Below are 13,663 nucleotides of genomic sequence, written 5' to 3' on the forward strand. Positions count from 1 at the left end.
CAGAACCCATCTACACTGTCTCCACCCCCAATTTTGTCAACACAATTCTGGATGTAATCTTAACTGATGTAGCCAAATCCTTACAATAGAGGAAGGGGTGGTGAGTCCCTTTATGCAATATCCCACACATTAGGTTTTTATAGGAGCAACACTGTAAGTCCCTAAGAAGGGCTGTTTCAAGATGTCTGTATTCACAAGTTGCATCCTGGAAGTGGAAGACTGTGTGTTCCAATTGCTAATTCTCACCACAACCTCCTTTGTTTCATGTGTACAAATATCACCGATTCATGTACAGGGTTCAAGGCCAATGGCAGTGGCCTCTCCTGTCTCAGGTGTAGATGATGCCTAGAAGGGTTTGAAAGCAAAACCGAGGTCGCCAGGTTGGGATCTCTCACAATACCTGACTCCACGTCATTTAAGGCGACTCCCTGACTAAAGCAATAATTTAAAAACTACAGTCAGCTCTCCCCATAATCTCTGACACCTATTAAATTTTGAACTTTAACAAAAAATTTTAAATCTTTTATTAAATCTTCCTGTTTTTACATGCAGTAAAATGCACACAAAATGTACTTCTCAACGAACTTTTACATATGTTTATACTCATGTAACCACCATCTAGATCAAGATACAGGACATTTCCAGCACCCAGAAAACTCTCTCATGTCATCTCCCAGGCAATACGTACCTCTCGAGTAGCTACAGTTCTGATTTCCATCAGCATAGATTATTTTTGCCTATTCTTGAACTCAATATAAATTGAAGCATAAAGCATGTTTTTTTGGTGTCTGGTTTTTCTCACTACACATTATGTTGTTGAATGCTGGCTCCTGGCATATCACCAGGACAATCTGTTCATAAGACAAAGCTGAGTGTATTGCCTACTGCCCTCAGGGAGAACACCACCTTGAAAGAGCTTTGGTAGTGTGTTGGAGGGGGAAGGAAAAAGTTGAATTTGAGATTTTAATTCTGGTTTAAGGTGAGCCGTTTGATGGGAAGGCTTGAATAGGATTAACAAGAATTATGATATCTTTTAGGATTGTTGGGAAGAGTAAGGCAAGGATTTTGAGATGAGAGGTTCAAAGACCCTTGAGATGGAAACGGTTGATGTTTTCTACTGAAGAGATGATAGGTCTTTCAGGAAGTTCCTATAATAAACAATAAAGTTGTTTGCCTGGGCAAGAGTGTCCTGGAATAGTAAAGCTATGCTAACAAAGACTATGGAATAATAAAATCCTAATAAACGGTAAGCCTTGGAGCAGTTTATGGTGTCAGTCCTCAGTATCCAAGCTCAGGGTGGGGAGTAGATAGTTTCAGTTTGCAATATTTTTGAGATTCATCTGTGTTACCTCATGTAGCAGTAGTTTGTTCATTTCCTTTGCTGTGTGATGTTCCGTTGTTTGAATATACTACAGTTCATTTACTCAAAATTCTATTAATGGCTATTTGGGTTGTTTCCAGGAAATATGTCACTATGATCATTCTTGTACATGTTTTTTTTTTTGGTGCATATAAGAACTTATTGATGTAGGTTGGTTTGTTTTTGCCTTGTTAAGGAATCACACTATCAATGGAGATTCTTTCATTGGGCTTTAGTTAGCATCTCAGGGGGTCCAGAGTTTCCCCTTGCCCCAGCGACACCAAAGCTTGGTTCATCTCTTCCTGCCAGGGGACTGTCAATCATTTACTGGTTCAATATTTCTGGATGCACATTGTGTGCCCTGCACTGCACAAGGTGCTGGAGACACAGCTTGGAGCTTTCCAAGTTCCAGGAGACAGAGTTCTTGACTATATTGCTTACTATTGTATCCCCAGCTCCTAAATCAGAGCCTAGCATGCAATAAATGCTCAATGATCAGGGGTCATCAAACTATGGCTCATGGGCCAAATCTGGTCTGCTGCCTGTTTTTGTGAATAGAGTCATGGGGACATAGCCATGCTTATTTGTTTACATATTGTCTATGGTTGCTTTCCTGCTACAATGGCAGAATTGAGTAGTTGTGACAGTGAACACATGACCCACAAGGCCTAAGATAGGTCCCTATCTGGCCCTTTACAGAAAGAGTTTGCTGACCTCTAGCTTAGTTGCCCATTTGCCTAGCTAAAAGTTGATATTCTATTACAATGGAAGAGGAGAACAATGAATATTTTTGTTATTTTTAAGCTTATTATAAAAATTTTCAAATTTTTTAAAAAGAAGAAGTAGAGAGAGAAAAAATGAACCCAATTTGCCTACCATCTAACTAGAATGGATATAGGGGATGTATTAGTTTCCTAGGGCCACCATAATAACGTAGCACAACTGGATAGCTTAGAACAACAGAAATTTATTGTCTCACAGTTCTGGAGTCCAGAAGTCTGATATCAAGGTGTCAGCAAGACCACACTCCCTCTGAAGGTGCTGTTCCAGGCTTCTCTTAGCTTCCAGTAGCCTCAGGGATTTCTTGGCTTGTAGAAGGTCATCTTTTCTCCGTGCCTCTTCACATCGTCTTTCTTCTGTATATGTCTATCTCTGTGTCCAGATTCCCCTTTTTTACAAGGACCCCAGTAGCATTGCATTAGGGCTCACCCTAATGACCTCGTTTTAACTTGATTGCTTCTATAAAGACCATATTTCCAAATAGGGTCACATTCTGAGGTGCTGGTATTACGACTTCAGTGTGTCTTTTTTGAGGGAACACAATTCAACCCAGACCAGAGGAAGACATAGCAGTCTCTATCTGAAACTTCATCAGCATCTTCTAAACTAAACAGATGTCCTATGACATGTCCTTGAAAAAGTCTAGGAAAAAAAAAAAAAAGAAAAGAAAGCCTGGAAAAGAGTGCACACAATACAAATCTTCCTGAAGATTCATCACACACATTTCCTAAGCTCTAAGAATTCTTGATGTAAAAGCCTGGTTAACTCAAAACTTCCCAAATAATTCAACTATCAGACCCTAGGGTTGCAGCTTTGGAAAGAAAGTGAACAGCAGGTGAAAAGGAAAGCACAGAGCTGTAAACATGATAAACTCATTAAAGAACATAGAAGTTAGAGGTCAGAGGAGTCCTTCAATGACAATGGGGAACTTAGGATGAAAAGAAACATTTCAGTATGATTAGCTGCTGCCTGTTCAATGGACAGGCACTCTGATATGTACTCGGTTCATTTCTTCTGCTCTTGAATAGGTGCACAGGGTACCACCTTTGTAGATCTTGCTCCAATTCTATAGGAAAATATTATGTGCCCTTTCAGCAATCCAGCTCCCTAGGTTTTGGGGGAGTCCTAACTTCCGATGTCACAATTTTGGAGAAAAAATTTCTATTGTAGCTGTCTTAGTCTCCAAGCGGGAGACCTCTCTGAGTAGGAGAGACAGGAGAATTTCAGAGATATAAATAACCCAATCATAAGACATTTCATCCCTCCATAATTTAGGGTCAAGCCAGTTCTCCCACCAACTCCATTTCTGAGTCCAAATGTGTTTATCACGAGGTGGGCCTGTATGTGAGTACGGGTAGTGGTATATGAAACATACAAAGCCCTGCAAAGGTTGAAAAACAACTTCCATCTGCATTTGCCAATACTTCCCCTTGTGCATGGGTACAGAGGTACTAGGGGAAAGGTCATGTCATGGTTGTATGACAGGCAAAGCTGGAGGCTGGAAAGAGACAGAAATGAAATGACATATTAGTAACCAGTTTCTGCAAAGGCAAGCTCGGTGAATCAGTCTTCAGCGTCCATGGCCAGAGGGTCAGGGAGCCCTTTGAGTCAGGTAAACTGTGAACTCCTGGGTGTTTCGTTGGCCCAGGGAAGCGTCACCCTAGAGGCAATGGTGAGTCTCATCTTGTATAATGAGAGAAATATTCATGTCCACATCCTCAGGGCTCCCTATGCAGGAGAGAACATCAGAGTTTGATGGTTTGTGGAGATGTCCCAGATGGGAGAATGGTGCTCAGGTACAGAATGTGTAACACCAAGGGTGAATCCTAATGTAAACAATGCACTTTGGATGATTATGATGTGTCTTGTAGGTTCATCAATTGTAACAAATGTACCACTCTGGTGGAGGACGTTGATAATGGAGGAGGCTGTATCTGCATGGGGGCAGAGGGTATATGTGAGTCAAACTCTCTGTACATTCTGTTCAATTTTGCTAAAATTAAACCTAAAACTGCTCTAAAAAAATTAAGTGTATAAAAAAAAATTGCTGTGCTTTTGAAATTCCCAGTGTCTAGGCCACCCCCCCCAGATCAATTAAATCAGGATATACAGGCTTGCAATCTAGACATCAATAAATTTTTAATACAATCCATGTAATGCCAATGTACAGTCAAGGCTGAGAACTACTGCCCTAGCAAGTGATAATCTCACTTCAGTGGATCTCAGACCTGGATGTCAATTAGAATCACTTGGCACTTAAAAAATATCAATATATAGATATCCAGGCCTCACTCCCTGAAATTGATTCATTTGGTCTAGGATGAGGCCTGGGTACCAGTATTTTATATTTATTTTATTTTTTATTTATTTATTTTTTTGCTTTATAACAAATTTAATCAGTTATACATATACATATGTTCCCATATCCCCTCCCTTTTGCATCTCCCTCCCACCCTCCCTATCCCACCCCTCCAGGCGGTCACAAAGCACCGAGCTGATCTCCCTGTGCTATGCGGCTGCTTCCCGCTAGCTATCTACCTTACATATGGTAGTGTATATATGTCCATGCTGCTCTTTCACTTTGTCACAGCTTACCCTTCCCCCTCCCCATATCCTCAAGTCCATTCTCTAGTAGGTCTGTGTCTTTATTCCTGTCTTACCCCTATGTTCTTCATGACATTTTTTTTTCTTAAATTCCATATATATGTGTCAGCATACAGTATTTGTCTTTCTCTTTCTGACTTACTTCACTCTGTATGACATGCTCTAGGTCCATCCACCTCATTACAAATAGCTCAATTTCGTTTCTTTTTATGGCTGAGTAATATTCCATTGTATATATGTGCCACATCTTCTTTACCCATTCATCCGATGATGGACACTTAGGTTGTTTCCATCTCCAGGCTATTGTAAATAGGGCTGCTATGAACATTTTGGTACATGACTCTTTTTGAATTATGGTTTTCTCAGGGTATATGCCCAGTAGTGGGATTGCTGGGTCATATGGTAGTTCTATTTGTAGTTTTTTAAGGAACCTCCATACCGCTCTCCATAGTGGCTGTACCAATTCACATCCCCACCAGCAGTGCAAGAGTGTTCCCTTTTCTCCACACCCTCTCCAGCATTTATTGTTTCTAGATTTTTTGATGATGGCCATTCTGACTGGTGTGAGATGATATCTCATCGTAGTTTTGATTTGCATTTCTCTAATGAGTAAAGATGTTGAGCATCCTTTCATTTGTTTGTTGGCAGTCTGTATATCTTCTGTGGAGAAATGTCTATTTAGGTCTTCTGCCCATTTTTGGATTGGGTTGTTTGTTTTTTTGTTATTGAGCTGTATGAGCTGCTTATAAATTTTGGAGATTAATCCTTTGTCAGTTGCTTCATTTGCAAATATTTTCTCCCATTCTGAGGGTTGTCTTTTGGTCTTGTTTATGGTTTTCTTTGCTGTGCAAAAGCTTTTAAGGTTCGTTAGGTCCCATTTGTTTATCTTTGTTTTTATTTCCATTTCTCTAGGAGGTGGGTCAAAAAGGATCTTGCTGTGATTTATGTCATAGAGTGTTCTGCCTATGTTTTCCTCTAGGAGTTTGATAGTGTCTGGCCTTGCATTTAGGTCTTTAATCCATTTTGAGCTTATTTTTGTGTATGGTGTTAGGGAGTGATCTAATCTCATACTTTTACATGTCCCTATCCAGTTTTCCCAGCACCACTTATTGAAGAGACTGTCCTTTCTCCACTGTACATTCCTGCCTCTTTTATCAAAGATAAGGTGACCATATGTCCGTGGGTTTATCTCTGGGCTTTCTATCCTGTTCCATTGATCTATCTTTCTGTTTTTGTGCCAGTACCATACTGTCTTGATTACTGTAGCTTTGTAGTATAGTCTGAAGTCAGGGAGCCTGATTCCTCCAGCTCCATTTTTTAAAAAGCCCTTCAGCTGATTCCAATATGCAACCCAGCTTGATCTGTAGCAAGAAGGGCAACTTCCTGGAACATATGCTTTACACTCTCCAGTCCTGTCCCCATGGCAGACATCACCAATCATTCCCCATGAGCCCAGACATGGTCTTAGGATCCTTCTATACTCAGCGTATCAGGCAATCACCAATAACTGATCAGAACTGCCAACGGAATCCCCTTTGGCAGCTCTGCTTGATAGATCTATTCCCTCTCCAAACCACAGATGGCTTTGTTGGTTCTGCCTCCCCCAATTCTGCCTCTATCTCCTCCAATTCTGCCTCTATCTCCATCACGTGGAAAGTCTGACATTTTCATAGAAGAGGTCTCCAAAGCTGTGACTCCACGACAACTCTTCAGACTTTAGAACAATGTTGTACCTTCATCCTGTGCCTATAGTCTTCAAATCTCAAGGACTTTTCTGCAAACATTAACTCATTTGTTTGAAAAGGTCTGGTGCTGTGAAGACTAATGAGATAACATTTACGAAACGCTCTGTGTTTCCAAGATGAAAGACAGCATACTATTCATGTAAAAGGCATATTCAGAGACCACTGAAAGCTCTCACAGGAATTGGCAGCCTTTTGTGCTTTGCTGTGAATATCACTTAAGGTCAGGAGAGAGGCCACACCACTGCTCTTTGGAAAAGGCCTAGTGATGTGGGAGACGTAGCAGTAAGAACAGCTTCCTAGAACCCCAGCCTTTGTCACTTTCTAGTTTTGTTACCTTAAGCAAGTTTCTTAATGTGTCTTCCCTCATATGTCCAGTGGGAGTGACAATGTCTGGCTCAGATAAAGTAAGTGAGAATGCTGACGTGGACCCTCACGTCAGCTCTTCCAAGGAGTTGGGAGCCGCCTCAGGCTGGTGTTAAAGGGCCACATATGCAGTACATTTGCACATCACAAAGAGGAAATGTACGGGACAGCGTTGATTAAGAATCCAGAAAGGAACCTTCCTTTGACTAACATAAGAATTAGGAGAACTTATGTCTTTTAGAATTTTCCCATGTAGATCTGTAATTAAGAACAAGATCTGTGCTGAGTCCAGCTTTGCCCTAGAGGTCATGTTGACCTCTTTAGTAAAAACAAGACCTCTTAACGGGCGTATACTAAGTAGCTACTCCACAGAAAGCTAAATAATGGCGATGAAGAGAAAGCTTTCATTTCCCCAGTGCATGAGAAGAAATTCCTGCCTTAAAAAGCAGATAATATGTGAGATGTAAAAATAAATAAGTAAATAAATCTGAAAGTAGGTAAAACATAAATTAAAAAAAAGCAGATAACATTATCAATTCTAAGATGCACATTTTTGTTACATATACCTGAAATTGGAGCACATCTTACACGTGAAGGCATGTCATAGTCTAACAGCATTTCTTTCCTTTCTTAATGGTTCATTGAATAAATGGGGTATCTTGAAATCAATGGCATCTTTTTTTTTTTTTTAGAGGAACGTTTATTTATTTATTTTTGGCTGCGTTGGGTCTTTGTTGCTGCGCGCGGGCTTTCTCTAGTTGCAGTGAGCAGGGGCTACTCTTCGTTGCAGTGTACAGACTTCTCCTTGCGGTGGCTTCTCTTGTTGCAGAGCATCGGCTCTAGGCACACGAGCTTCAGTAGTTGTGGCACGCAGGTTCAGTAGTTGTGACTCACAGCCTCTAGAGCGCAGGCTCAGTAGTAATGCACGGGCTTTGCTGCTCCGCGGCATGTGGGACCTTCCCAGACCAGGGCTCAAACCCATGTCCCCTGTATTGGCAGGTGGATTCTTAACCACTGCGCCACCAGGGAAGTCCTCAATGGCATCTTAGATTCAGTGAAATATGACAATAACAATCCTTCAGGGTTGTTAGAGGCTTAAGTGGGGTATCATTGGAAAAACATCTGTATTTATTATTAACTGTTGCATAGCAGATTACCCCTAAACTTAGCAGCTTAAAGCCATAAACATTTTCTTTTCCTCACGGGGCCAGGAATCCAGGAGCAGGTTAGCTCAGGTTCTAGCTAAGGATCGCTCAAGAGGCTGCAGTTACAGTGTTATTGGGGTCTGTTGTCATCTGAGGCTTGACTGGGGGGAGGAGAATCCACTTTCGAGATCACTCATGTGGCTTTCAGCAGGAAGCTTCAGTCCCTTGCAATGCGGCCCTTTCCACAGAGCTGCTTGCTACAAGGCAGCTGGCTCCTCCTAGAATGAGTCATGAGAGAGAGAGAAAGAGAGAGAGAGAAAGAGAGAGAGAGAGAGAACATGCCCGGGATGGAGGATGGAAGCTGCAGACTTTTATACCTAATCTCGGAAGTTACATGCCATCTCTTCTGCTATATTCTATTGGTCACACAGGCCAACCCTGGTATAAGATAGGAGGGGACAACATAGGTGGCAGGGATCACTGAAGCCATCTTGGAGACTGGCTACCACAACACCCAACACATGGAGTGATGAAAAGAAAGTAAGAAAAAATGTTAGATTTCCCCCCCTTCTATAGCACTTTCCTTTTTACCTCATATGAATTTCGTTGGAAGAGATTGAATCTGCACTTATGTTTGTACCACCATCAAACTCATAGTTTCAGTTTATTCAGCGGTATAGCTGGAGTGGCAAATGGAATGAAGGTGAAAGGACGTTGCAAAGAACATTTTGTGTTTGACTATTTAGTGTGGCTGGAAATGAGAATCTTTCTTTCTGGCTTCTGTGAGCAAAATGGAGAATCTTAGGATTTCAGTCATCTCTCTTTTGAAAGAAATGCATCCAAACTCTAGGGGCTAGTCACCCAAGAGAACTGGGCCACCCTAGTTCTTCTGGTCTTTGTAGAGCAGTGGTTTGGCACCAGATGGGAGCTCTACATACAGCAAGAGCTCACAGGATCTCAGACCTAGGCTCTTCTGGTTGGGCACAAGGGGACCGGCTAAGCAAATCATCATCATTCAGCATAGCGAAAAGAATAGACAGGTGCATTATAAAATTCTGGAGCCATCGAATCCTGATTTTCACAGTATTATTGGAAATAGAAGCCTGCTCATTATAAGATGAATTTATGGCATCCCTGGATATAACCCCGCATATCCTGAGTATAGGATTCTCAAAGTGTGGTCCTGACCCAGCATCATTAGCACCACTTGGGAACTGGTGTTTGAAATGCAAATTCTCAGTCCTCACTCCAGATGAGGTAAATCAGCCCACATGGGAGTGGAGCCCAGTGAACCATCTGTGTTTTAATGAACGCTCTAGGTGATTCTGATGCTTATTCAAGCTTGAGAACCACTGCCCTGAAAAGCTTGAGAACCATTGCCCACTGTAAAACCCTCTTCCTTGGTATAAGACATAGTCTTTCTCCAATACCCAACCCCGACCCCCAAACACACACAAAGGCAAAAATAAATTTTAGTATTTGGAGATGCACCTGGGTGATAAAGTTGTAAAGAAAAGTAAAAAAATGATTACTCTCAAGTTAGGATGATGGTTATTTTTAGGGGAGAGGGAAGGAGATGTGGGCTGTGCAGGAAGGGGCACACAGAGGACTTCTGGGATGACTTCTGGGATGGGGGTGTTACCCATTTGAAGGAGTGTGGGAGCACCCATTATGTGTCTAGTATGGGTTTCAGGAAGACACAGTGGAAATACGGTGGCTAGGGATTTGACACACTCATACCTCTGTTCCCAGCACAGAGTAGCTATGCAGCTCTCCTCATAAAATTAGAGTCTCAAACAAAGGAAACCCAGTATATGTATATTTGACAAAATATGGGGTATTTTCCAACACCAACAGTTTTCCAATTCTTTGGACACCAATCAGGTGTCAAACAATTAAATTCAATTCTGATACTAAATCCCTGGAGTTAGTGTCAGATTCTACAGATTTAAGGGTTCAATCCCCCAAGACTGCCCCTACTTGAGATACCAGTTGCAAATCCTGGCCACTCATACTTCTGACCAAATGGCTATAAGTTGCAGGTTCTCACCATCCCCTTAGGCATGATAATTTGCTAGAATGACTCACAGAACTTGGGGCAAGAATTTACTTAATGTTTGCTAGTTTACTCTTAAGATATAACTCAGGAACAGCCAGATGGGAGAAGTGCTTAGGGCAAGGTCCAGGGGATGGGCACAGCTTCCACTCCGTCTCTGGCTGGACCACCCTTCCAGTACCTTGATGTGCTCACCAACCGAGATGCTCATCAAATCTTGTTATTCAAGAGTTTTTATAAAGCTTAATGTCCAGCCTTCCTCCTACTTCCTGGAGGTCAATGGGTGGGGCTAAATCTTCTAACCTTTGAATTGCTTCATCTTTCTGGTGACCAGCTCTATCCCGAGGCTCTCTAGGGGCCTCACCCTAAGTCACTGCATCAGCACAAGCTCAGGTGTGACCAAAAGTGGTTCATTATGAATAACAAAAACATTCCTATCACTCAGGAAATTCCAAGGGTTTTAGGTGCCCAGAAATCAGGGACAAAGACCAAATATATTTCTTATTATACCACACAGAGGAAAAATCTGAAAGGGGAAATATGTTAAATGTAACAGAAACTCGACTGGGATGACAATGAGTTCAAGGGACTCTGGGCCTCCCCCAAGGCTGTCTATACATTTTGTTCTCTTCCTCTCTTCCATCTCCTATCTCTGCATCACCTGGCATGTTGACCTCGTTTATTACAGAAGACAGTGTGTGGGCAGAATGCATAGTGTCAAATAATTCCTCAATTAAATGATTTATCATCCCAGCTTAGTGATTCCAGAGGAAAGACTCATCTCTCCCAGTGTCCATAAATAAAATCCCAGGGAAGGGCCATATTGCCTTGCTTGGGTCAAAAGACCAACTTGTTGTGGCCCTGGAGTTAGGGTATTTTGACTGTCTGGTGTGGAAGGAAAATAAAAATGGAGTCAATATTGCCAAGAGAACTCTCTACTATGGAGCCAGGAAGCCATTGAAAAAGTATGACTCGTGTCTGTCTCAATCTGTATGGAATTTGACCTTTTGACCATGCACTGTCCTACTCCAGATACTTATCAGACACTTACTCTAAAACAACCCATGATGGCCTATCTACTTATCGAACCCCTACTCTAAAATTAGTTGTGATTCCTTAAGGACAAACATTTCCTGACTTGCATCAGAGTTGATCACAATCCTCTCTGGGCAACTTTAACCACCTTGTGGTTTTCGTCTTTATAAGCCCTTGACTTTTTCTCTTCCCTAGAACACTCTTTCGGTTTCATTTGAATCTGTGTCTTCTGAATTATAATTCTGAAGACCTCAGATGAGGCTGGTTGTTCTTTTCGGCCTTGATACTGGGCGTGGGTCATGTGTTTACACAGCGGTGGTTGGGACTAGCCAAACCCACCAGAATCACATGGAATGCTAGAGGGTAGTTCCCCAAGGAGAGAGAAGAGGAATTCCAGGGGGCCAAGACAATCATACACGTTTGCTCTAAGTTTGGATGGAAACCCCACATGGTGGTACTATATGCCTGGGATAGAGAGAGGGACATAGAAAGTAGAGGGCAGGGTGAGGTTTCTCCAAAGTTCAGCTGCAGTTTGAACTCATTGGTCCCTGGAAAAAGACATGTGTGTTGAGTGGAGGGATGCAGAAAACTAGAACAGATGCTGAGGGGTCTGCCTTGACCATCTACCTTGACTCATTTCCATCTCTCATCCAGCCTCTAGGAAAATCCTTGACCGTCCCAGCCTGGGAGTATTCTCCAGAGGCAGAGATGCAGAGCTTTGTGGCAGAAAGAGCACTGGACTAGAAGTCAGGACCTTGAGTCCCAGGTTTGCCCCTGCCTTGATCAAGTTCATTCCCTTCTCAATAAACACAGCGTTAGACCAGACCATAGTTAAGCAGAATATGGTAAAAAAGACAAGGACAGGGCTGGGGCTGGGGAGAAACAGAAGGAAAAACACCTCCAAGGAGTTGGATACATTTACTATCACAAAGTTATTGTATTATAAATCTATAACGTCATTGAAAAATAAAAACGATAGAATGGAAATATATTTCGTGTTTTTTTATCTTAGCCCTTTAAAAGGAGAATGATTTTCTCTTGTATCTCTTCGTTTCTTTAGTGAGAAAAGTACAAGCTACTTTCCCTTATGGACCAGGATGGAAAATAGCTTTATGGACTCCTGCGGGGAGTTTTCATTTAAGAGGATACATATCATTTAAGCCACACCAGACACATAAGTGAAGGGTGAGTAGCCTAGACTGACTAGGGAAAGGCAATATAAAGAGACCCTTTATGTTTGGGAAGTTGGGGGGCAGGGGGCTGCCACCTTGCCCCTTGGACATCACTAGAGAGAAAGGATGGGAGGGAGTTCTATGAATAGTGGAGTCCATTCTGATTCAGAGCTTCAGGAACCAAATCTGGGTATACAGAAACTAAAAGAGCTTGGTTGAAAGGGCAGCCACGTTGGGGTCCCTGGCAAAACGGATTGCTGAGGGAGGGCACTGTCTTCCGTGAATTGCCCCCGTGGTTCTTTCAGGGACTGGCATCCTGAGGGCTCCTCACAGAAAGAACGCATTTTAAGGTGAACCAACTGGTCTTCAAGAGTGACACCATGTGGTCGAGAGAAGTAAAGACAGCATTGGACCAATCGTCTTGCCCCTGGGGTTGAGGTTGCCTGGCGAAACTGTGCCCAAACTTGAACGACTGGAGACAGTGTGAACTTCAAAAGGGAAACACTGACCCTCTTGTTCTTGGCCAGGTGGGGCTACAGCGATTTTTTTCAGTATTGATACTTTGAGTTGTTGGAGCAATTCATACTGGTTACATACATTCTAAAACAAAGGTTATAAATAGACTTTACTTACATTTCTGAAAATCTATAACCCCGTCAGTTTGACTTTTGCAGGTTTTGCTGGAGCCCTGAGCATCGCACTCCAGGCCACTGAACACAAGCTTTGTTTTGTTTCCTCTTTCACCGCATGATGTGCCAACTTGTTTTCTGAAAAGGGGGAAGAGGGAAGAGTGGAAGGACTCAATTTTTGACTTTCAAGCGGGACTCCTCTGGGGTCATTACATTTTCCTCTAAGGTAACTTTAGTGCAAGTATCTACATTTTTATATGGAACTGTTTAATGTTTTAAGAATCTCCTGGGAAAGTTATTCATGCTACTCACTACAGGCTTCTAGTTAAGAAATGTTTCATTTGATTTCTAGCTGAACACCACCGTATCGATTTCTCAAAGCATTTATAGATTTATTAGGAATATGACTGTGTAAACTAGTCAAATGGGTATAGACCATGTGGCTTGGAAGGTCATACATTCAAACAATAGGGAGCGTGTGAGCCCCACCATGTGTCAGGTGGGGCTGGGCATGGAAGTCCCACCATGTTTCGGGGCTTGGAAGATAGATTGGTACAGAGCAAAACATAGCCTCTCCATCAAGGAGCCTGCTTGGCAGGAAGCAAGCCCAGGAAGAGCAGAGAGGAGGAAGATCCGAGCCGGTGTCAGTTGCCACCGCTGATTTTGAAAGGCATAGATAGACAGATGCCGACAACCAAATGTAGAACTAGCCCTTGAGATCAGTCATTCACACGGGAGGCAGTGTTGCTCTGAAGTTCGGTGTGTCAAGTGCTG

Source organism: Mesoplodon densirostris, chromosome 5 (assembly GCF_025265405.1).
Source record: "Mesoplodon densirostris isolate mMesDen1 chromosome 5, mMesDen1 primary haplotype, whole genome shotgun sequence".
In the NCBI taxonomy this organism is placed as follows: domain Eukaryota; kingdom Metazoa; phylum Chordata; class Mammalia; order Artiodactyla; family Ziphiidae; genus Mesoplodon; species Mesoplodon densirostris.